We start from the raw sequence: 23,658 nt of genomic DNA on the forward strand, positions 1-23,658 counted from the left end.
TTCAGAATGGATTTCTGTTCTTCTTTCCTTCTCTTTTTTGTGGTATATTATGCTTGTCTCCGATTTCCGACATTCAACATCCTGAGGAACAATCCCAGCTGGGCTAGACTGATATCTGGAACTCCTCTGCAGATGTCTACATGTAGGCTGAGTGATCATATGGAGTGAGTCCTATTGAATCTGTAGAACTGCTCGTGCACAGAAGGAATGTGCAAAGCACACATCCTGAACAGCTCAGATCCACCGAACCTTAGTTGCAGGCTCAAATTGTGCACAGCTAATATCCAGAATATCTCAAATTCTTCAGACGTACTCGAAGTGTAGCATTTCTCCAAATTGAGAAAATCACCCTGAAAGTGCCCGTGTGTGTGTTATATATATAGAAGCACAATATGCAACCTCGTGTAAGTGATAAGGACCGTGCCTGGCACTGGAAGGAGTTTCCTAAACTCCCAGGCCTGAAAGTGCCTAAGAGACCAGAAGGGGAAACAACTCAGTAATTCCCAGTTTGTAGAACTGTGGCTGCGGAGTGAAGCCTTCCTCACTCTCCATGTGAGGTCAGCTTGCGTGCTCTGTGTTCATATTGCGATATTCTCCCAGCTTCCAAAAAAGGGTGATTTCTTCCAAACATCATATTGGAAATGGCTCATGTTATAATAACTTGTTATTTGGCAGTGGACTGTGTGTCCTGCTCAACTATGTACCAGGTTTCAGTCTAACAAGGTACAAACAAAGGTGGTCAATGTTCATTATCTACATCCATGTCCAGCAGTATTTCATTTACTGGCATTGCTAGAATCCCAAAGAGCACTGCAACTTCTGGATGTGTCAGTCTCTACACTCCACATATTAGGCCCATTTTAATTTTCACTTTTCCTGCACCCTCCTCCTGGTGCTACCATCTCAAGTGTGTAAGGGACAATGTGATGTTTTTTCTTCCAGAGCAGTTAAGGCTTGCTACGGGAGGCCACAAAAAAAGTTTTCATGGTGTCATAGACAAGGTGTTGACTCCTACCTGAACTCTATCATCAAATGGTTCCTGATAGAGGACATGTCCTAGAAAGCAACTCACTGCTACAACCCTTCCTCTATCATGTTGTCTGAATATACAATATTCTTAGTTATCTTTATGTGAATTGATCTGTGGAATATCACATTTCAATACCTGGGAAAACTGACGAGTTGGAAATGGGGGAGGAAAAGCAAAACTGCAGTGAAAGGAACCATTCTCACTTCCTGAAATGGGACAAGGTAGTGCTTTAGGGTAAGAAATGTGAGGGAAAGGAAAGAGATAATGTTAAAAATGGTCACTGGAGCATTTCCATTTTAGTCATAAGTCAGTATGTTTGGGATCAGTTCAAGCTAATATGGATATCTGTTTTGCAAGTGTCTATGTGAGAAAGGGTCACCTGAGAGTCTTTTTATAGTCCAAAGAAAGAAAAACACTCTTCTAGGATGGATCAGAGGAATCACACCTTAAAAGTGTCTACTTCATGCCCGGAAAACCTGGGTTTAGTCCCTGCTTCTACTGGAAGGAATTTGGGTAACACCTCCCTGTTTAACCCATCAAAAGCAGGGGACTCAGACAGGGAGGAGGTAGGAAACATAGAATCATAGAATGTCCTGAGTTGGAAGGGACCCACAAGGATCATCAAGTCCAACGCCTGTCCCTGCATAGGACAACCCCACAGTTCACACTATATGTCTGAGGGCGTTGTCTTGTCTCTTCTTGAATATTTACAGGCTTGGGGCTGTGACTATCTCTCTGGGGAGCCTGTTCCAGTGCTCCACCACCTTCTGGGCAAAGAACCTTTCCCTAATGTCCAACGTAAACCTCCCCTTGTACATCTTCCTGCCATTCCCTCGGGTTCTGTTGTTGGTCGCCAGAGAGAAGAGATCAGCACCCAGCCTTCCTCCTCCCCTTGTGAGGAAATGGAGGAGGTGGTGTGGCCACATTTTGACTATAATCCAGCCTGATAGATGTGCTCTAAGACCACCTACTAAAGCAAGATCCTCAAGGGAGACAGATGGAAGAAGGCTTAATCTGTGGATCCAAAGAGCCATGTAAGTATTGACTTTCTGAATTCCGTTGGCATTGAGATGCTTTGGGGCACAATCACAATTAGCCATCAAGAAAACTTTACTGCAGAATGTTGATTCAGTTAATCTAAATTTTCCTCATTTTGGGATTTAGACATCTGAATTTCATGTGTGTCACTAGCAGAAACTTCCTCCTGCCATCCACTTTTCTGTTCTCTCTTCATGCAGAAAATTAACCCCAGTTGTAGCCATGATGTTTGGTCTTCTGGGAGATTGCCATCTGACTCCTTTTTGCTTTTCCAGTTTGAGACAAAGAACTACTTAAATTCTAATTTCTTTGAGTGGTCTAAAAAATGCAATTTGTCTGCTATGGTGTCTCACATTTTTCTTGTAATAAGTAATTAAGTAATTAAGTTGCTATTACATCTGTCCAGAAACCAAACAGCCATGGTTCTACATCCTCTCAGGCACCTTTCCTCCATTTCACAGAAGCACCCAAATCAGCAGACACTCTCAGGTGGGAACCATTCCCATTTCAGAAGGTTAGCACTGAATACTTGGGAACAAAAACTTCCTCAAGGTATAAGGAGCCCTGGTGCCCAACTCCTAGAAGGCTGACAGAAATGAAGTGATGGACCCTTCTGCCAGGTGTGTGTCCCTTGACTGTGAGCACAACAAAATTTTTAATTATGGGGTAACTGTTCTGAAGAGTAGAACTGTTGCTATTAGTATATATACATATATTTAAAGAGACTAATCCTTACTCTATCAGACACTTACTTGAACTTAGATGTGGGCATCAGAGTGCCTAACAATAGTCATGCATCTGCCCAGTCATTTTGGTGCATGAAGTTGAATTAATAGGTCTGGTATTTTTCCTAATGCACCATGAAAGTCTTAATGGCCATGTAGCTCCTGGGCCAGTCTGGTGGTTTAATACCTATTTGTGAATACAGAGCTTGCCTAAGTGAAAGCATCTTCTTCATCAGCTACAGTTCCAGTTGTACTATTTCAATATGGTCATCTATACATCACGCAGAGCATCTGTCACTTCTTGCTCCTGCCAGGCTACATTTTTAGTTCAGTGTAAAAAGATGTAAAGGTAGAAGATTAAAAATGGACGTTGTTCAGGGTTTTGAAGGCGAGGGAGTTTATGATGTCAACTCACATTATCACAATTTCCAGCCATGTAATGATAAATGTTTTTGACTCATTCCTCTCTGATGGAATTTCTTCCTCTGGAAAGTGAAGAGCTCACAACATTCTCACAATGTTGGCTTAAACTATTCCCATTGGCTTGACTCTGACTTTCCTGAAGGTTGGTGTTTTTTGTTTTTTGTTTTTTTAAATCATAGAAAGACTGAGTAAGGGAAAAGAGCTCAACTCTGAAGTGTTTTTAAGATTATGGTTTAATGTCAAGCACATATCAATCTAGTCTAAGTCCTTGCTATTAATGAAGGGAGCAATTCGTTCAGAAGCAATTCTGGAGGAATTATCCTGTTCTTTTCCCTTACCCTGAATTGGTAATCATGTGGCTAAGTGATCAGATGGATCAGAAAGACACTGAATGAAAACTACTTTTTTTTTATCCCTTTCAGATTCAGAAAAACTATTTTCCTGTTACCCTGATTCTGAGATTTCAGGAGTTCTGTGATGCCATGAAGGAGACTGTTGAGAGCTGGTGGTTAGCATGGAATCTCCCCTTTGAAAACAGCCTTAGCTTGTCTTAAATTCTCTGTGAAAATAAACCCTTTGTTTAAGACAGTGAGGCTTGTTCTAGCTCTTCATGCATCTGACAGAGATACTTTGCTGGGACTTAACTCAGTTGTCTGGTTCTATGATTGAGATCAGGGTTCCCAGGAGTTAAGCACTGAAGACTGATCTGGCAAAGAGAAAAGCAAAACTTAGAGTGACATTTACAAGGAACTTTGTAAAATATCCAGCTATTTTCCTAGAAAAAAACCCACATTTTTTACACTTTGGAGGACTCCTTTCTCTAAAGTGATGTTTATATTTGGGTGTGAACTAATTTTTAGTATCGAATGTCAACTTAAAGTGATAGCTGAGACTGGCAGAGTACCACAAGGCTGAAATGAATTTCAACTGTGCTAACAGAGTGCACCCCAGCCACATAGATTGACATGGCTTCTTTCATCCAGACAAAACCATAATAGTAGATATTAAGAGCGTCTACCAACAGTAGATGCTTCTAATTTCTATGGGCCACAGCTCCAGGTCTTGTCCTCCAAGAACACCAGTCCCTTGGACAACAGGGTGAGGATTCATCTCACCAAATTCAAACATTTGCAGCACAGAAATATAAATCTGTGGCACTTGTTATAGTGTCTCTGAGTTATCACTGGAAAGAAGTAAGCTCTCTAGGTTGTTATAGGTTCCATCTTAATTCAGGTGTCTAAAATAGGCCATGAGAATCAAACTAAAGAACCAGACAGCACACTGCTACTAAGTATATTTTCTGCTCTTTATCTGCACTGTTGCTGGAGAAAAAAAATGGCTACATGGAGCTCAGATTGGTAGAAGATTTTAGGATTCAATCTGCTGCATAAAGAGAAGGAGATAAGGAAAAAAACAGTTGGTTTTATGTGGTATTACATACATTTGGCTCCATTTTCATCTTGATTGTACATATAAAAAAGGGGAAGAGTAAATAAACATGAGGAGGATAATGTCCCAAATTGAGTTTTATCACAAGTGCCTCCTGCTGGGATTGGAGAGCAAAACCTTCCCTCGAGGGGACAGAATAATATCATTTTAGTTATGGCCATATTCTTCATTTGGAACCTCCTCATCAGCATGTCAATGCATGTTATTCACTGCTTGGAGAGGCAATAAAATCAAAGGGCCCATCTTTAGAAAGAAACATGCATGTTACCAATGTTTACACTACAGAGATCTTGGCCCTTAATAAAACCTACATCCAGTAGTGAAGTTATCAAATGGAGCTCATTTTCTTTTATACGCAGTGAAGGGGCACAATATATCTTTACCAGCAGCTGGGAAATTAATGCTACAACTAAAATGACATTCCGCGTCTCAATGAATGATTTCCTGTGGGGTTCGGATAGTGGCTGTGATGAGAAGAGGTGTGATAATGGATCTAAGTCCATAATGCATTTATCCCCAGGTGCACTTGCTCAATCTGTTCCTTGTGCAGCTTTTTTGGGGGCTTACTAGGACTTTTAGAGTTTTATTTTGCTGCACTGAGGCAAACGGTTATGATTCACTTTTAAAAATCTATGAAGGGGAAGTTTTCCGTGCTGTGAGATTGTGTGGAATGAGATTGGGCTTCTTCACCGTGGGATTTCTCAGGATGGAATGAATTGAGATTTTTCAACAGTAATGCAAAATGGAGTTGTGCTACTGTTTCATTTTAAGAGAGGGAAACTGAGGCACACCACAGTAAACCTCCACAGGCAGAGGCCGGTTGTTAAAAGCCAGTTTCTTTCCTGTGCCATCCCTCTCTCGTAAGGAGACCAACACTGCATGACACACGTCTTCTTTTACAGCTCCAGTCATTTCTACGTCATTTGTAAGCATACTTTGTATTAAGGTTTACTTGTGTTGAATATTGAGAAAGGGTTAATACATGATTAACAAATATTATAAGCATGTTACAGTCCCAAGTAACATTTCTCAAAGAGGACAGTAAGAGCTCCAGCAGATCTTTTAAGTAGTGGGTTGTATGTCAGGAGTTTACTCCATTATACTATTCAGTAATCTGTATGAAGGAATTAAGCACTTTGGAAAACAGCTCCTCAAAAACTGAATTATAACGCAGCGGATTTGTTTTTGGCGATGAAGAAAAATATGCAGAGAGGCAGAATGGTGTTTTGAAATCAAATATAGAGAACCTTAATCAAATACATCCAGCTGGTAGAATATTATAAATTGATAGTGACTGCCGGGGGAAAAAAAAAAAAAAAAGCTGTCCTATGGCTTTCTTAAAGGGGACAAAAACACCTGTTTTACTTTTCACTTCATTTAAGCAAGTCGATGGGGTTGCTCCTTGTTTATTTATCTCTTCAGTATTATTAGTAAATAATGCTAGAACATTACTATCACAAGTGTATACACACTGGGTGCAAAACTACTACTACATTCTATTATTAATATTAATGCTATTGTACATTGAAAAACTGGGATGAGAAATTTCTGGGCAGAGGGAGATTAGGTTTTTCTGGAAAGCCTTTCACATGAGCACAGCTTGGAAAACTGCACAGCCCACATCATAGCCACTGTAATGGCAGAATAAAATACAAATCCATTGGAAGCCTGTGGAACATCTACCTTTGGGTTCGTACAGTGCCGAGTATTATACAGCCATGGGTCTGGTACATCCAGACTGTGGTGTCAGTGCTGGAGGTGCAGAGGTCTAGAGCTGGTGGCATGGAGAATTCACCCATTTCCCCATCAGGCTGCCTTGGTCCTGGCATGAGCTGACTCACTCGGCAGTGAAATCCCCTTGTCTCTGTCTCAGTATCCCCTCATGGTCCATGTTCTTCCCCACTTGCCCACTGCCTTGCTGAACAGCTAAAACCAAAAGTTCCATCAGGGCTTCCTACCTCCCGAAATGCTACAGGGATTGCTTGGGAAAATATTGTCAAAAGGCAACATACAGCACAGTTCCCTGTTGCTGTAAGTGCAGTTGGAGTCGCTCCCCAGAAGGCTGAGTAACTCCAAAAATCCAGGAAAGGGAGCAGCTTCTCTTCCTACCCCCAGCCCTGTAGGACAAAAAAAAAAAAAAAAAAAAAAAGAACAACCACCTTGCAACTATCCAACACCAGACAACTTTCTGAATCCAGCTCACCTAAGCTATTTTTTTCCCCCCACCTCCACGAGCAAAATGAATGCTGCAAGCAGTCACAGTGCTAATGGTCTTTTTTTTTTTTTTTTTTTTTCACGTCGCTTCCCCCTTGCTCCCCTAACTGATGGCAGAACTGCAGAGACTTCAGGAGACTCTTCATGCTCTCACTTCACAGGCTGGAAGGTGACAGCTTCGCCAGGGACTAATGCAGGGCGACATAATCGAATGTGGCCCGCAGCAAAGCAGCTGCCTGGAGCCACTGTTGATTGTAGCTGTCATCAGGTGGAGTTTGCTGCAGTAAAAAAAAATACGGTCCGGAGGAATGCGGCTCTTGCATGCAGCTCCGTGGTGACAGCTTATTTAGTTTTTACCCCGCTCCAACAGTTTTGTAGTTAATAATTGTCAGGATCACACTGTTGAGTGAGCACAGATGCTCAAGCTCTGAATCATCAATAATTTTCCCTGTAAACTGGTCCTGGAAATTAAACAATGGCCTGAATATTCCCGTTCTCTGGCTGTACACTATGTGTTTCAGTATGTCACCCTCTTTATTGTATTTTTTTTTTAATGGAGAATCTTAAATGATTTTAAAGATATTTCCTACGCCTGTTTATTTAACTGTCACAGGATGTGGGAGAAATATAATCTGCTAAATTAGGCATGAAAAACTGTACACAAGGAGAAGGCTCCCTGATTTCTGCCTTGAAAGAGAAGTGACTTTAATTACAAATTCAGATAAAGAAGCAATCACATCTTCCATTTATACAGCTTTTTTTTTCATTTCAAAGGATCTCACCACAGTGAACAAGCAATAGGTTTAATCTTTTCTCCTTTATTTGGAGATTATGAAGTGTAGAAGGAGTATGAGAATATTTCATATGAACAAGGCTGCAGGATCTCTCTCCTAGATGCAGTAAGTAATGTATGTCTCAGATAACACTGATCTTTGCTAGTTAAATCCTGCTTAAATTCTTAGTGGAAAACTACGCAAGCCCCAGGATAAACTTGGTCTACTGTTTTAATTACTACTCTTCAAAAGCTTTTTATAACACATTATAAACTGTGTATACTATATTTAAATTTAATATACTAAACATAGTATATACAGTACCATATAACAAATATAATACATGTTCAGTATATTTGGGATACCATATTTAAATTTAAATATAAAATACAAACCTTGGTCTGTATTAAAATATATACAGACCTAGGAAGAAGATCCTGTAGCTCTCAAATTATTATGCAGTGTTGCTGGTAATATATTACTTTAGTTAATTTTGAGAAGTGCCACTTTACTTGAAATACTTGTCATTTGCATTTTAAAAATAAATCATATTGGTGTCACTGGCTTTTAGACATCCAAAGCTTCCACATCAGTTGCCAACTAAGGAGGTGCAGAGCTGCAGGTACATCAAAGAACTCAAAGTGAGTTGATTAAAAAAAAAAAAGAAGAAGGGATATTGGAGAAAAGATATGAAAAGAAGAATTGTCATCCTACACCTGCTGGATTTTTTGATTTGGCTGCTTTGCTATTTGTACCTGCTTGGCTTCTTAGGAAATTAGCTTGCTGGGGATGATGGCAAGGGGGTTGGCTATGTTTGCATTGCAATGTCACATACATTTTCCTCCCTGGGATACAGGAGCAGTGTGTCCCTTTGGATATTTTCATGAGGTTCTGTCCAGCCTGTAGCACCTGGACCAGCCCAATTGTAGGCTCAGGAGGTCTCAAAAGGCTCTGCAAACTGAAGTTTAACTTGCAGACTTGCTCTTCCTGAGCAGCTTTTGGAGTCTTATTTGGGTTTTGATGACTTTGTTTTTGCGCTCAGTTCATCTCACCAGCTGCATTATGGTGGGGGTCAGATGGCAATTAGGTCTGTTATTATATTATAATGATTAATCTTGTTGATTCTAGTTTCCTCCCAAGATTACATTACTGGTGGTCCTTTGATTCGTTGCTAAAGAAACTGGGAGCAACATTTTGTCCTTTGTCCTGATTCTGAACTTCTCTTACATTGCTGCATAATAAGAATAATTCTGGTATGAAATTGCTGTAACCATAAGAAAGGTATAGAATGTGTTTTTCCCATCTGTGAACCTCCTGAATGAAATCTGTGGGTCTGACTCTGATTGTCCTTATGGTGGTTTCACAGTGATGTAACTTTAATGACTTCTGCAGAGTTACTGCTGAAAGATGCCCTCAAGAGTAATCAAAAGTGGAACTGATCGCTCTTACGCAGGGCACTTCGACCGCAGACAGAAACGAAAGGTGCTTCTTTCCAAACCTCAGCTACTTAGTCGGTTGTGAAATATTTCTTCCCTTCCTTGACAGGAGCAGATCTGCTGTTTATGAAAAGTGAGTATTAATTATACAAGGTTTAGCCACAAACATCTGTTTTTTCTGCTTTTAAATAAACATGTCCCGTCAGCTGGTACCGAGTGTTCTCGGGGAAGGGAAAAGATGCACACTGCAAAATATCACTGCGGGTTAACACAAGTGGTCTGATCATCTTGTCAGAGATGACTCTGTACCTTACCCAAAACACGAGCGAGCAATATTCTCATAAACAGTAAAAAAATGTATTTTTAGTAGGGGATTATGATGTCGGCTCAGCTGTCTGCTTATATTTAGATTTTGGGAGCTTGCAAGAGATTAAAACCACTTGTTTCTTTTCTTTCTTTCTTTCCTTTTTTTTTCTTTTTCTCTCTTTTTTTTTTTTTTTTTTTAACTTGTCACTGCGATAAAGTTGGCGGTGGCTCTGGGGAGTCCTCTGTAAAGTACAACGCCCTGGGCTATGGGAGATGGAGCCCTCAATAACTGATATGAAAGGTCCTTAATTAAGCACTTAGCATTTCAAGGCAGTTATCACGGCTAGCCCACAGACCGAGCTGGCAGTCCGTCATCACCGATAGGCCACCTAGATGACTAACGTGAGTTGAGTCGAGTCTTTTGTACTCCAGGCGAGGAGCCCCGAGGCACAGGCTGATCTGGTGACCCTCCCAGATCCACTTTCTCTGCCGGAAGGAACTGGATATCGGATGTGACAACACTGCAGACGGGGAACGTGGTTTTAAATTGTTGTGTTTTTTTTTTTTTCTTTTCCTTTTCCCCCCTGAAGAGCAGGGACTGAGGAGGAAGTTAGAATGACAGTGGCACTTTCTTGGCACGGTGCGTTGGGATGAATATGACCAAACCAAACGAATGAATGATTATGAATGTATTATGAAAACAGAAGGGAAAATTCTGTTGCTGTGGTGCATTCAATTATTTCACTGATTACATGTTGAAGAGAAGCTGCCAAATTAATGTATACTGTGATTACGTTATAAAAGACGTACCCATCATTAACCAATTGAAATGAGATGAATGCTTTCTGACCACCTGCAAAACGAGGGGATATTTTTCAAGTTTTAGATCCTTCCGAGGGAGATGGAAGATTAAGTAATACATTGTTTAGAAGCAGAGTGCTTACTTTATATTTAAGTAATAATTAATAGATGTATTGTAAGTAAGAAACTAAACAATTATAACTAACATCATCAATTATTTCTTAATATAGATGTACATCAAAATTTTCAAAAATCGTAATGCTTATGTAATAATTACATTAATATAAGCAACGCAAGAGCATCCAGTCTTTGGAGCACTTAAGGAGGGTGATCCCCAGTGTTCCCCAGCACTGATAAAAAGAAGAATGCTGCTTAACAGTATAATTGACTCTGCTGTTAAGTTTATTTCTCCGTTTCAGTATGGCCATTGGGAAGTTAACCAAGACACTGGTCGCCCCCCATTACCACTCTCCTTCCCGTTATCTTTATAATCCTCTGGACATGACAGCATAAATGTTTCAGGGGAAGTTTATCTTTATATTAAGGAGAGGGGGAAGACTTTTGTGGCATTAAAATGGAAAGGGTTAATGGAATGAACTATAGATTAAATTGTAAAGCAATCAAAGCAAACCAAACACTTTATAGCAGATAACCATCTTCTGGTGTTTGGGTCTGTGTCAAGCCATGGATGTGGAAAATTAAAGCCATACTGAGAAGGGAAATGAACCATGTCTAATACATCCCCAGCAATAAAATGTTTTCACTAGGACTGTAAAACTGTGGCTTACATTAGGAAAAAGAAAATCAAACTATATGTCAATTCCACATCATGGGACATGAAGTGTCCACAAAAATTTATATTACTATTTAGAAGTGTTTCATTCTGGTGTTTTATTGTGATTGGATGCGCCCTTCTCAGTATCTTTTGACTGGTATGAAAATGATTTGAACTACTTTTTTAGCATTTATTTTACATCTATTACCTGTTCTATTACTTTTTATTATTTTATTGTGCTTGTGTAGAGGATTTTGCACAGTTTTCATTATAATGTAACATTAAGTCAATTTATTTGTGTATTACACGCAGTATAATTGCACCTTTTTTTGTGGAACAATTTGGATTTCATTATCCAACAAATCAGCAGTGTTACATTTTGAAAAGCTCTTGTTAGAAATCAAGTGCATTTTCCAACTAAGACAACAGAGGTCAAGTTTGCACCAAAAAGGGAGCAGAAGATTTCTTGCCTAAAACACTTGCACAGATGAGGAAGGTCATGGTGGAAATAGAAAAACTCATTTCTTTGAGAAAATATTTAATTACTATGGTCCAGATCAATGGAGATCAATATTTGTTAAAAGGGAAATTGTACGGAACAAGGTGGTCTGACACGGAACAAGTTTGAAGGGGAATAGATCAAGGCAAAACCAAATCGGTGCAGGGAACATGTCAAATGCAACAGTATTTTTGTTTAATATTCTTCTGTATCATTCTGTTCCTTAATTTACAAGTGCCATAAAGAGTATAGCTAACATAGGCAAAACAAAGTGTACATCTGTTTGTGCAGATCTGCTTTGCTATCATTTATCAGGCTTAAACCTTTCATAAGAGGTGACATAACAGCAACAGCATCTCTCTCAAAGGTGAACTGACAGCCTCTCTGGAAAAGAAAGGCAAACCAACATTTTAAATAACACACCAAGAATGCGAATGGATGTGAAGACACAAACCTTCACCTTTTTTTAATCTGCCAAAATTGCTACCTGTATCCCTCAGTTCTTCCCTGGTAGTTATTACAGCTTCACTCAAAAAATTTAAAATTAATTTATAAGTAAATGAATTAGGAAGTTGTACTCTTCTCATATTATGAGGAAACATTTCCACTTTTAGACCTCCTATGTCATTCATATATCCTGTAAGGACACAGTGGGACAACCAGTTTTCAGAGGGCTATGATTTCACACCCTCTTTTTCTTGTCTGATTAACAGGGCCTTTTTATTGAAGATATTTGATTTACAGGCAGACATTTTTGTGTGTGTCTGTACAGTGCTGAGCACAACGGATCTACAGGAACACTTGAACTTCCATGACCCTCCAGGTCTTCCAGAAATGAGGGAAACGATGGAAAGAACCTGCTTTTAGTGCTTAAAATGTTGTCAGATTTCATGTGGAATTCAAGTCCCTCGAACTGAAATGAATGCAGAAAATGAAAAATTGAGTGGTATTTTGCAAATGCATTTTTTTTTTTCCTGTACTGGAAGTATTTTTCTGTTGATAGATTTATTCCTCTAAAATATTGTTCTGACAGACCTTATGCTCTGTACTGAAATTCCTTAAGGAAGATGTGAGTAGAAGCAAAACAGATTTGGATGCTTTTTTAAAAGTAACACTTTTTCAACAAATTGTCAAGTTCACTCTTGAGCTATGGTTTCAAATCTTCACCTGCTTCATGGTAGCAGATGAATCAGAAAAAAAAGAACAGCTAAGTATTTCAATTACTAATAACACCTTTTAACTCAGCTCTTTAATTCTCTTTTCCATCACAACTGGCTCAGATCTACCACAGAAAACCATGTTTACTTCAGCCTCCCTCCTCAAAACCACATCAACTTGCAATGTATTTCAATACCTCTCAAAGATTAAACAAAGGACTGAGGAATACAGCTGAACAATGCAGAGTGACTGTCCAGTAATAAATATTTTTTTCATTTCTAATGTCTGTAATTCAGGCTCTGGGCTGTTTTGGGTGTATATATGTGCTATATGTTTGATACTCCATCGTTCAGTGTCCTAGTATATTAAAAGTATCACATATATATAGTAACATCTGAAATTCTTGAGTTGTTTTGAACAATTAGATAAAGATTTTCACATTTCATGACACTGAAAACTGATTTTTTTTCCACTTCTTTATTTTCAGTGAGTATTAACATCTTTTGTGGGCTGAGAGGAGCTCACCAGCACAGACGCATGAGAAGTACGTTCTTTACAAAATTCCAGTACAATGCTAATAAATGCTTTTACTTGGGTCTGAAAAAAAATATCCAAGTCCTGTTTCCAGACAGAGATCAGTGAAAACCTCTACTTATAGGTGGCGACACACAGTAATCAGTGGAGTAATTAACTCCTATCACTTCAAAATGTATAGTGAGAAACTTGAGCAGGTGGGTGATGTTCCAACTTGAAGTATTTTGTGTCAGTCCTTCAGTTTCCTACAGAGTTGTTGAGTGGGTCATTTAATCCATTGAAGTCTAGAGCTTCGAAATATTTTTAGACATTTAACAATCAATAACCGTGAGGATTTTGGCTTTTACCATTCTTTAACTCAATTTACACATGTAAAAGTGTAATAGAGCTTTTCTGTGGCTGCTCTTGAATAGATATGATGTTTGCAGTTCAACTGTGATCCTCAGAAAGGGGACACTTTTTTTTTTTGAAGGCAAGACCTGAACAAGTATCACTTCCATTCAACAGCAAATTGCCTAAGTCCATTCAGAGTGATAAACATGTGGCAGAATATGAGTTCTCAGTAAGAGTTTTTCTAAAAGGAAGAAGACAAGCATGGCAGCGTATTACGAGCAAAAAGGAAATTGCTTAAAAATGCATTATTGTTACTATTTTTAAAGCATTCAAATTCACTAACAAAATCTTGCTCCTGTTGAATTCATAGCAAACGCTCCCTGAGTTCCATGGAAGGTTTAATTGATTCTGATCAACAGGAGCAACCGTGAACCTCAGAACAGAGGAGCAATTCGTCAAAAATGTTATAGAAGAGGGGGATCAGAGCCAACATTTTCAGTACAGAGTGGATACTCTAGCAGCTAAGCATCTAGATCATTTCCAGAATGTTTAACTTTATGCACTCAGGTTAAAAATATTTACTTTAGTATTAATGGCAAACTATTAAATCTTTGCAGTTAATGATTTGCTTTTATGATTGCTTTTAATCATGTAGAGGTGCAATTTAGTAAAGACCCTGCACAAAAGCATGTAAAAATATCACAACAATATATATAAATGAACTATTTGTATATTTTTATCTGACGTGGGGATTTTTTTTTTACATTTACTATTATAACTTGTAAGAACTTAATATGCTAATACTTTATAGCAAAGCAAGTAGGACTAATTAAATTTGTATCTATGCTTTTTTATATTTATAAACGGAATTTATATTTTACAACATTCTAGATGGCGCTTCTGTATTTTACAACACACCTGATGTCACAATCTCCAATTCTGAAGCCATTTTCTTAGTTAGAAGACAAATGACACTATGCACATAACAACTATATGTGACGTGAGAAAAAACAAGGACAAGGTCAGAATATTGGAGTACAATGGACCAGATGCTTCATCTCCTGAAGAAATGGGCAAACATATAATAGGTGTCTTGTTTAGAAGAAACCATAACATCAGCTATGCACCCTGTCCTACACTGTTGGCCATAAGACACTTCCTCATACCTTACAGCAAATAGGAAGTATTTGTTATATGAATTGCTGTGCATGACCAAAATTTCCAGCCATAATATGACAAAGTGAACAGGGGAGAGCAAGAACATTACCAAAGGCCAATAACTACAATAACAGGGAATTTGTTCATTAAAATTATGTGATAATCCTAGAAAGTATCTTGTAGCACATCCTGTGCTACAAGAAGACTCTTCCCTCCTGCCTGCAAATAATGCATAATAGAATAAAATAAAATTAAAAACGAAAATTTTCCAGTGTGACCAATAGAAAAGATTGTTTTAGCATTCCAATTATAGAATAAATTTTAACCTGAATGGGAGACAGAAGCTGGGTGTATGTTAATAAAATGAGAAGAGGAAGTATCCTGCCTAATTCTTGTCTCTAGTACTGCACAGACGTGCGAAAATTCCCTAAGCTGACAAAAACTGGCATTTCTCAATTGTTTTCAAAGTAACAATACTGTTATATAACAGCTCCTGGAAAGTGCAGTCTCCTTTATTTTTTATAATCTTGTTTAATGAAGTATTCCTGTTGATTTCTCCACACCTTGAGTAAGTATTTATGACTATAAATGCTCAGACTCTTTAATGGGCATTTGTACTAGATGCAGTGGAGTTACCCCAGAGATCTCCCATTATCTTCACCAGGATTTTTCCTTCCATGCTCATCCATTTCTGCTCTATATTTATCTCAGAAAAAACATCTTGATTCCCAAAGAAGTGTTTGATAATAAGAATTCATAAGGAATGACTTATGCATAAGCAACGACCTATTTACATGCAATTGATTCTGTGGGGAGAAGGAAACTGAACCTAAGATGTCAGACTGCACGACACATTGAAGACCCATTTAATTTACATACCTAATCTGGGGATGGATTCTGTTCACTGAAATTCAGTTTGTTGCCTCTTTACTGTCAGCTGCCCCCTTCCAGGAAACAACTGTTATTGAGAAGTCCTTAACTGGGCACTCCTGATCTAGTAAATCAGAAAAAGCTTCATTCCTATGACTCCTCCACCCTTTCCCTAGGCAGGGAATCTGCAGTGGAGTAGGATTTTGTTGGCATTTATGTGCAAAAAAATGTATATGAAAAGATGTTTCCAGGTGAAAACGAGAGTTGAAGGTTAGGCTGGCTGTTCTGCACTGTCTTTAGTTACAAGTTCAGGTGTGCCTGTAGCAGCAACAAAATCAACAAAACCCATTTTTCTTCTGCCCCATATTCCTCAGTTTCTCATTAGCTGGTTACAAGTGTTACTTAAGGTATAGCAGAAAAAAGCCCAAAACTTCCATGACAAATGAAATTAATGTAGTGAAGGCTCAAATAAAGAAGAAGTAGGTTTTCTTGACGCAGGGTTTTATAATTATAATTATTTCATTTTATTGTTTGCTGGGGAGAGTTAGAGTTTCGAAGAGTACTGGCACGTAGCTATTTCCTCTCTTGTGAGAAAGATGGGAGATGACATGTCAGTGCAATTCTTTGTCAGAAATATACATCTGCATGAAGAGAGTAGAGTTAAAAATTTAATCTGCAAAGCTATTTAGAGAGTGGATAGGCCTTGACAGGCCTCCCAAATGTATTAAAAGAACAAGAACAGCAGAGTTATGGAAAAAAAAAGCTGTTGCAAGCAAACAGAATGAAACTAAGCTTTCTTGACAGAATCAGTTTGCCAAATGACTTTAAAATTGCACTATGTCTTGTAGTCTTTTCTTAAATAGGTTTTAATTTAAATGTGTAAAGCAGAAGAAACTTGCTTAGCTTCAGAGACCTGCACAGCTTTTCCTTAAAAAAGAGAAGAAAAGGACCCTCGCTGTGATGTTTAGTCAGGTCATGAGGCTGATGAAGGGAGGATGGATGCTGTTAAGGTTGAGCAGTGGCTCAGAACTCTGGAGAACTGGCTTCAGTTCCTGCCTATACAGAGACTTTGTGTGTGACTTTATGCAAGTTATCTGATCTTACTGGACCCATTTTTGCAAGCATCTAAATATTCTGAAATGTGGCTTCCTATTTCACTGAAGTGCATATGGAAATTCTTCCCTCTTTACCACATGCTTCCCTGCCTGTGAAATGGACACATGCTATTTTATTGGTCTTTTCTGCAAGCCTTTGAGTTAGGGTAGGTAAATTTAGGTGGCAGTCATCTTGCCTAAACAAAGTTGTCTAAAAGTTAGACATCTGTTCTAAATCAGTCTTGACTTTTTCTTCAGTCAAGAGTCAGGCATTTCCAGACACCTGTTCGTTGTACCTATTTTAGATTTTCCTATTAGAACAGGGTGGATTACATTCTGAAAAGCCCTTTCTTTCTCCATTGCCTGTAGAAGAAATATTGATGACTGATGTAGACTTTTACATGGCTAAAAGCAGGCATTTTTTATATAGTGAAAGGGAACCCTATTGTCTGTAACAACAGAGTACTCGGCACAAAGAGATTCTAAGAGCTATGTTAAAGTAAACAATACAGACCAGTTGTCTTAGACAACTGACCAATTCTAATGGGCTCAAAGGGTTCTAGTGCATGGGGTTATGTTGGGCTGGTGACCAGTCACTAGTGGGGTTCCACAGGGATCTATCTTAGGGCCAGCGTTCTTCAATGTCTTCATAAATTACTTGGATGCAGGACTTGAGGGAATACTAAGTAAGTTTGCTGATGACACAAAACTGGGAGGAGCTGTTGACACTCTTGAGGGCGGAGAGGACCTGCAGAGGGATCTGGACAAATTGGAGAACTGGGCAATCACAGACCACATGAAGTTTAATAAGGACAAGAGCCACATTTTGCACCTGGGACACAGCAACCCTGGCTGTACATACAGACTGGGGGATGAGAGGCTGGAAAGCAGCTCTGTGGAGAGGGATCTGGGGGTTCTGGTTGACGGTAAGTTGAACAAGAGCCAACAGTGTGCCCTGGCAGCCAAAAAGGACCTGCGTCCTGGTTGCATCCAGCACAGCATTGCCAGCTGGGCAGGGACGTGGTTGTCCCGCTCTGCTCTGCACCCGTGCGGCCTCACCTGGAGCACTGTGTGCAGGGCTGGCCGACACAGGATAAAAAAGATATAAAGCTACTGGAGAGTGTCCAGAAGAGGCTACAAAGTTGGTGAAGGGTTTAGAGGGGAAGCCATGTGAGGAGCTGCTAAAGTCACTTGGTTTGTTCAGCCTGGAGAAGAGGAGACTGAGAGGACACCTCATGGCGGCTCCAGCTTCCTCACAAGGGGAGAAGGAGGGTCAGACGCTGAGCTCTTGTCTCTGGTGACCAATGATAGAATCCAAAGGAATGGCAGGAAGATGTGCCAGGGGAGGGTCAGGTTGGACATGAGGAAAAGGTTCTTCCCCCAGAGGGTGCTGGACACTGGAACAGGCTCCCCAGGGAGGTGTCCCGGCCCCAACCTGACAGTGTTCAAGAAGAGGCTGGACAAGACCCTCAGACACATGGGGTGAACTCCCTTGAAGCCAAACCTGCACCTCTCACATTTACATCCTAACACTGCTGAAATGTTTACACAGTTCTGGACATCACATGCTTGATAGGATCATATGGAGTTGCTGGCTGGAAAGGAGCCTTCGGGGTTGTCGTGAAAAAGGGTGTTTGCTTCATGGCATGGACAAAGTAGAGGGCAGCCCCAACAGATGTTGTTGAGTTCCTTATCTCCTCTTCCTGTGCTATATATGTGCCTGACAGCATTACTTGAAGCATAAGATTTCAAGTACTGAGGAAAAAAGCACTTCACAGTTGTAATTAGAGCAACTCTGGCTGTGCGTAACTACTGACCATGAAAAATGAAGTCCATATGCTGCTGAATGACCTCAGAAGACCTTTTATAAAACATTTTGTTGATATGAAACTATATCACTTTCAAAGTAGTGCCTAGATTAAAAAAAAAAGGTCCAAAATTATTATAAGTTCTAGATGAAATGAAACACTCTTCTTCTGAAACAATTATTTTTCTCAGGAGACAGCAAGAGAGTGACCTGCACATGGTAGGTTCTAGTCACCAGTTATTGCCACAGCTTGGAAGCCACTGAGAGAATTCTGGGATGAGAGAGGTACAGAAACCCAAAGAGAACAGAATTAGAGTTTGCATAAGTTTGTGTGGCATTCCACACAAGCAAACCTGCAGGCATACGAGTAGACTCAATGAAGTTGATGGGATTTAATTGTGTTTTAAACTATTTTTCATATAATCAAAGAATGCTACTTTCAAGACTTTATTTCACTATCAAGCAATCAATCGTTAAGACTGTTGCCAATATATTTGCTCTTCTGCCAGGTTTACCTGAATTCCCAGTTTAAGCTATCAGTATGGATGGCTCACATAGTTCACACAACACTGATGGTTCCTCTTCTCTTGTAGGGTGATTCGACTTGTGTCAGGGAGGTGCTGTAATAACATCTAGATTTAGAGATTCTAAAGCAAAACTATAATCTAACCTGATCTTCACCATAGCGGAAACTAAACATCTAGAAATGTCCCAATAGGTTTTGAATTGGAGATTAAGTATTTTGTAGAATAATGTACTGCTATATTTAGACAAGTTGGCTCAATGTTTGCTTAATTATGAAATTACATTTTCTGTTATTTGTTTACTACTTGTTGGTAAAAACCATTTTGACACCCCTGTGGCTATATTTTGAGTTCTTGTATGGAGCCAATTGAAAGAAGAATTTCTGGTCACCTCTGTCTGTGAAAGTATCTGTGCATGGTCAAATGTTTAGTTTTCTGTCCTGGTAAGCATTTCATACTTCAAGGAAAATAAAGAAAGCAGCTGTCCCAGTGGTTTTCTTAACATGCTGGAAGAGTAGAGGGCTCTGGAGTGAAATAGGAGTTCCACATCCACCAGTGTAGCAGATTAAGATCAGATGACTGGGAAATGGCAAAAACTAATCAGAAGGTTATAGAATTTGTATACGGTTCTGCTCGTTAGTGCACAAGGTAACACAACTGAGTGATTTTAACTTTGAGTAAGCCTGTAGCTGTGATTTCCTTTTTGGTGTCTTCTTTCTAGCATCCTTTCTCATATTTTTCTTTTCTTAAAGAACAATAAGGAGTTTTTTACCAGCGTGGCTTCCACCAAGTGCCAGTTCAGCCACAGTATTTACAGATTCGTAACCAGTCAAGCTCAGCTACTCGGTGAAATGCTCGAGGAAAAAAATGTCTTTTTATGCCTTATTTCTGTGGCTTTTGATTCATGGATTAGGGGGTCATAAACAGGTCTTGTTCACAGGAGGAATAGGTCTGCAAAGAAAGAAAAAGTGAAACATCACTTTTTCATTTCTAAACCCGTATTTTGCTAACATTGAAATCTTTGATATCAATAAAAAGGATTGTGGAAGAAGGGGGAAGGAGTATATCTACTTTATTTTCCATTATCATTCTGATCTTATCTATTTAAAAAAATCCATATTTACACTATATTCAAATACTGCAATTTAGTCATGCAGATCATTTTAGTGCAGTGTAAAATACATCGTAAATACTTAATGGTTTAATATAACGCAATAGCCCAAATTAAATTATTGGAAATTAAAATAATAAAAACATTTCAATTCTTTAACAACTATGTGTTTAATATCCCTTAATAAGATTTTTACTTTAAAGACTTGGATTTTTGATTCAGATACAGCTTCAGCTTGTGTTCTGACTTAGAACATTTTTTTTCCAAATGCCCAAAGTACCTAGAGGATAGATGTAGTTTCCTTCATTACTGTGATACCATAGCAGAGCAAAAATTGCAAGAATATATTCTATAAAAATAATACCAAGATTCCCTGAAGAGAAAGGTAGGATAAATTAAATGGATTACATAAGTGAGGGGAGAATAGAGAAGGTGGAATAATTGGGAAGAAAATGCAGAGACCTGTGCCTTAACTACAAATTACAGGAAAGCAGAGGGTATTGTTTGTGGTTATAGCAATGAAATAGAGATTTAAAGGAAAAGCTGGAGGGATTTTGTATGTGATATGTCTTGGAAAGCCCTGGAACCCATGGATTTGGTGTCATAATAATCAGAAGACATAGAGACTTCATTCTTTTTCTTCAGCATGGTGCTGGGTAAATTTTTATTTTTTGGTGACAAGGTTTTCTCAGGTAACTTCAGAAATACACTTTCTCTCTTAGCCTGTAGTTTAACAGCAAAGTTTGCTAAGAAGTCACTTTTAAATGATTTTTGTGCCTCTAGAGGGTGGTTCATCTCATCCTAAAACAAAAAAGTTTCCAAGATATATCAGATGATTCACAATTGGAAACACCTATTTATTTCCTTGAAGCATAAAGGAGCTTTGGGTGATGATACCTGACCTAGACTTATGATTCAGTTGAACTGAATTGTGTCCTTTATTTCACACTGAATTGTGTCCCAGATGTTTACAGTTAAGGCAAATAACTTCTAGTTATTGTGACCTTATGTCTCTTTAAGTTGGAAAATAAAATAATATTATGTATCCAAGGATTCTCAAACATGGTAACACTGTGGCTGTTGGAAATATGATGTCATGTCAAGAAGTCTTATTTCCTTCTAGGAATAAGAAGTCAGGTGTTTAAATAAACAACAAGGTTTTAAGAAAAACTTGCTTTGGAATAGATAACCTATTTCTTTGTCAAGGACCTATCACTGAAGATAGTTAATAAGAAAAGAAATAGGAAATAGCCAAAATATTAGCGCACAGAGCATTAATATAAACAAGAACTTTGATAAGAGGGGCCTGCCTTTGATTTTAAATGCTTCCTAGTCATCACTATGTCAGTCATTTTTACTTTTTACATAGCTAGAATGCTGGATATGGTACTACAGCCGCAGAAGTAGAAGGGATTTTTAGTTCTTATACTGAACTGCACAGTAATCTATTGGCTCTAGCTGTTGTGCATTCATCCCCTCTTTATTTGTCCAAATGTTTCTTTGATCGGTTTTATCACAAAATTCAGAAGTGGAAATACAGTAGGATATGGGAACCAGATAGGATATTGGGATCAAAATGTTGTAATTCAGAGTGCAGTTAAGCCAGCCCATTTTAATGGAAGTTTTGCAGATAATTTAAGTAGTGGAAGATGTTAGAAAGTGTTCAGATAACAAATTATTCTTCAAAAAATAGCATCAGACTTTGATGAGCAGTTGAATCAGTTAATCTTTATAAGTATACCACTAAAACCGTGCAAAAATGATGATGATGGATTTTAAGTAGTACCATCTACAAACAGTCTGCTTCCCCTTCCACCCACCCAATACACTGACCAAGCTTATGCCTCTCTAAGAGACCTAAAGTTATTATATTAATAAATCATGTTTGTCTGGATGTAACATTTTATGCTTACAGAAACTCATACACTGAATTCCTTTGTAAGATTTCAGGATGTAAAATATCCTCAGGCCTTAGTTCCTATTGAGGAGTAATAACGTATCCCTTGCATTTAGAAGCCTATGAAGGGCATAATTTTTATTCCCAGTCTTAGCCTTTAGGTGTCAGATTAATAGGGTGGAGAAGATTTAAAAGTAGCATCCTGAGGCCCCGAAAGCAGGATTCATCTAACCTAATTTTAGCCATCTAAAATTTAGTGGCTCAGTTTAATAGCCCACACATGCTGTGGTTCCTAGTGCCATCTGAGACTTGAGAGTTGCAGCTGTAGTCCAGGTGGAATACTTTAGGGCAGGGATGTCAAACTCATGTTCACCAGGGGCCACGTCAGCCTCATGGCTGCCTTCAAAGGGCCAAATGTACTTTTAGAACTGTATAAATGTAACTATTCCTACATTTATACAGTCCTAAAATGACATTCGGCCCTTTGAAGGCAACCGCAAGGCCCCTGGTGAAAATGAGTTTGACACCTGTTTTAGGGTATCCCAAATGGTGCAAAATGCTCATGTTTAGCCAGCTGACTAGGATAGGACTTGGTTCAAGATTAATACACCTAAATTTAGGTGTTTGCAATGTGGGTGCTTGCATAGGTACTGCAAGTCTAAGCTACTTTAACCATAATGGGAATTTAGTCCATACGGTTCAGGTGCCTAAAAATGTTCCTCTAGTGCCATTTGAGATGACTGAGGTTATCCCCGATGATCTTGTTTGTCCTGATCATGGCTCTCCTGTAGGTCCTGTACTACAACCACCATGGCCATTTAGATGTCTCAGATACTCTAGGGCAACACTGATGTGGTTATGCAAGTAAAACAATTTTCAAGACGTCCTTGTGAGCTTTTCTGGTGGTTAAATGGAGTTGGCTATTGACTAAACAGGGAGCTTAGTCACATATGGAGTAGTTCATGTGACTAGCATAATTTGATATAACACAGGATTTATGCCACTTGTACTTTTTTAGAGCTAGGCTTTAGTTTCCTTGTATGCGATAATTTCCTGGCCTCTGTCTATGCCTTACTGAGCACCCATGACCAGGATTATTAACAAAAGTAAACTTGATCTTTTTTTCTTCAGAGAAGTCCAAATGTATGCTTTCACCAATGTTCACATACAACAAGTGCTCTTCTTTCTCTGAGTGTGTCATAAAAGTTTGTGTTTTAAAAGATGTTTAGCAGCATTCCCATGTCACAGCTCTTGAGCAAAAAATCTCAGGAATCTGTTTAGTCACACCTGAAATTTAAACATGATGATTTAATCAAGATATACCTTTTCTTAATGTCCCTTATTAATAACATGTAAACTCATCTACCACAGGTCCTCCTTCCATATCTATTCTAAAATGTCAGGAAAAAAAAAGTGAATGAGAAACTATGTTGAGTAGAAGCATGCAAGACAGGAAAAGTAAAATTGTAAATAGCTGTAAGACTGTTGAAATGGGGATAAGAAGCAGCTCAACTATTCAGGAGGGAAAACGACAGCATAGAACAGCATAAAATGATAAAGGAAAAGATAGAAAACCACACAGGAACATCAAGAAGGCTGACCAGCTTACCGTCTGATCAGTTTGGGTGTCTTATTGGTGACGGTGAGCATACCAATGCTTAGAACAGCAGCTCATTAATCTCAGCTCTTTGCTGTGTTTATTT

The sequence above is a fragment of the Caloenas nicobarica genome, chromosome 3 (assembly GCF_036013445.1).
Source record: "Caloenas nicobarica isolate bCalNic1 chromosome 3, bCalNic1.hap1, whole genome shotgun sequence".
NCBI classification, from domain to species: Eukaryota; Metazoa; Chordata; class Aves; order Columbiformes; family Columbidae; genus Caloenas; species Caloenas nicobarica.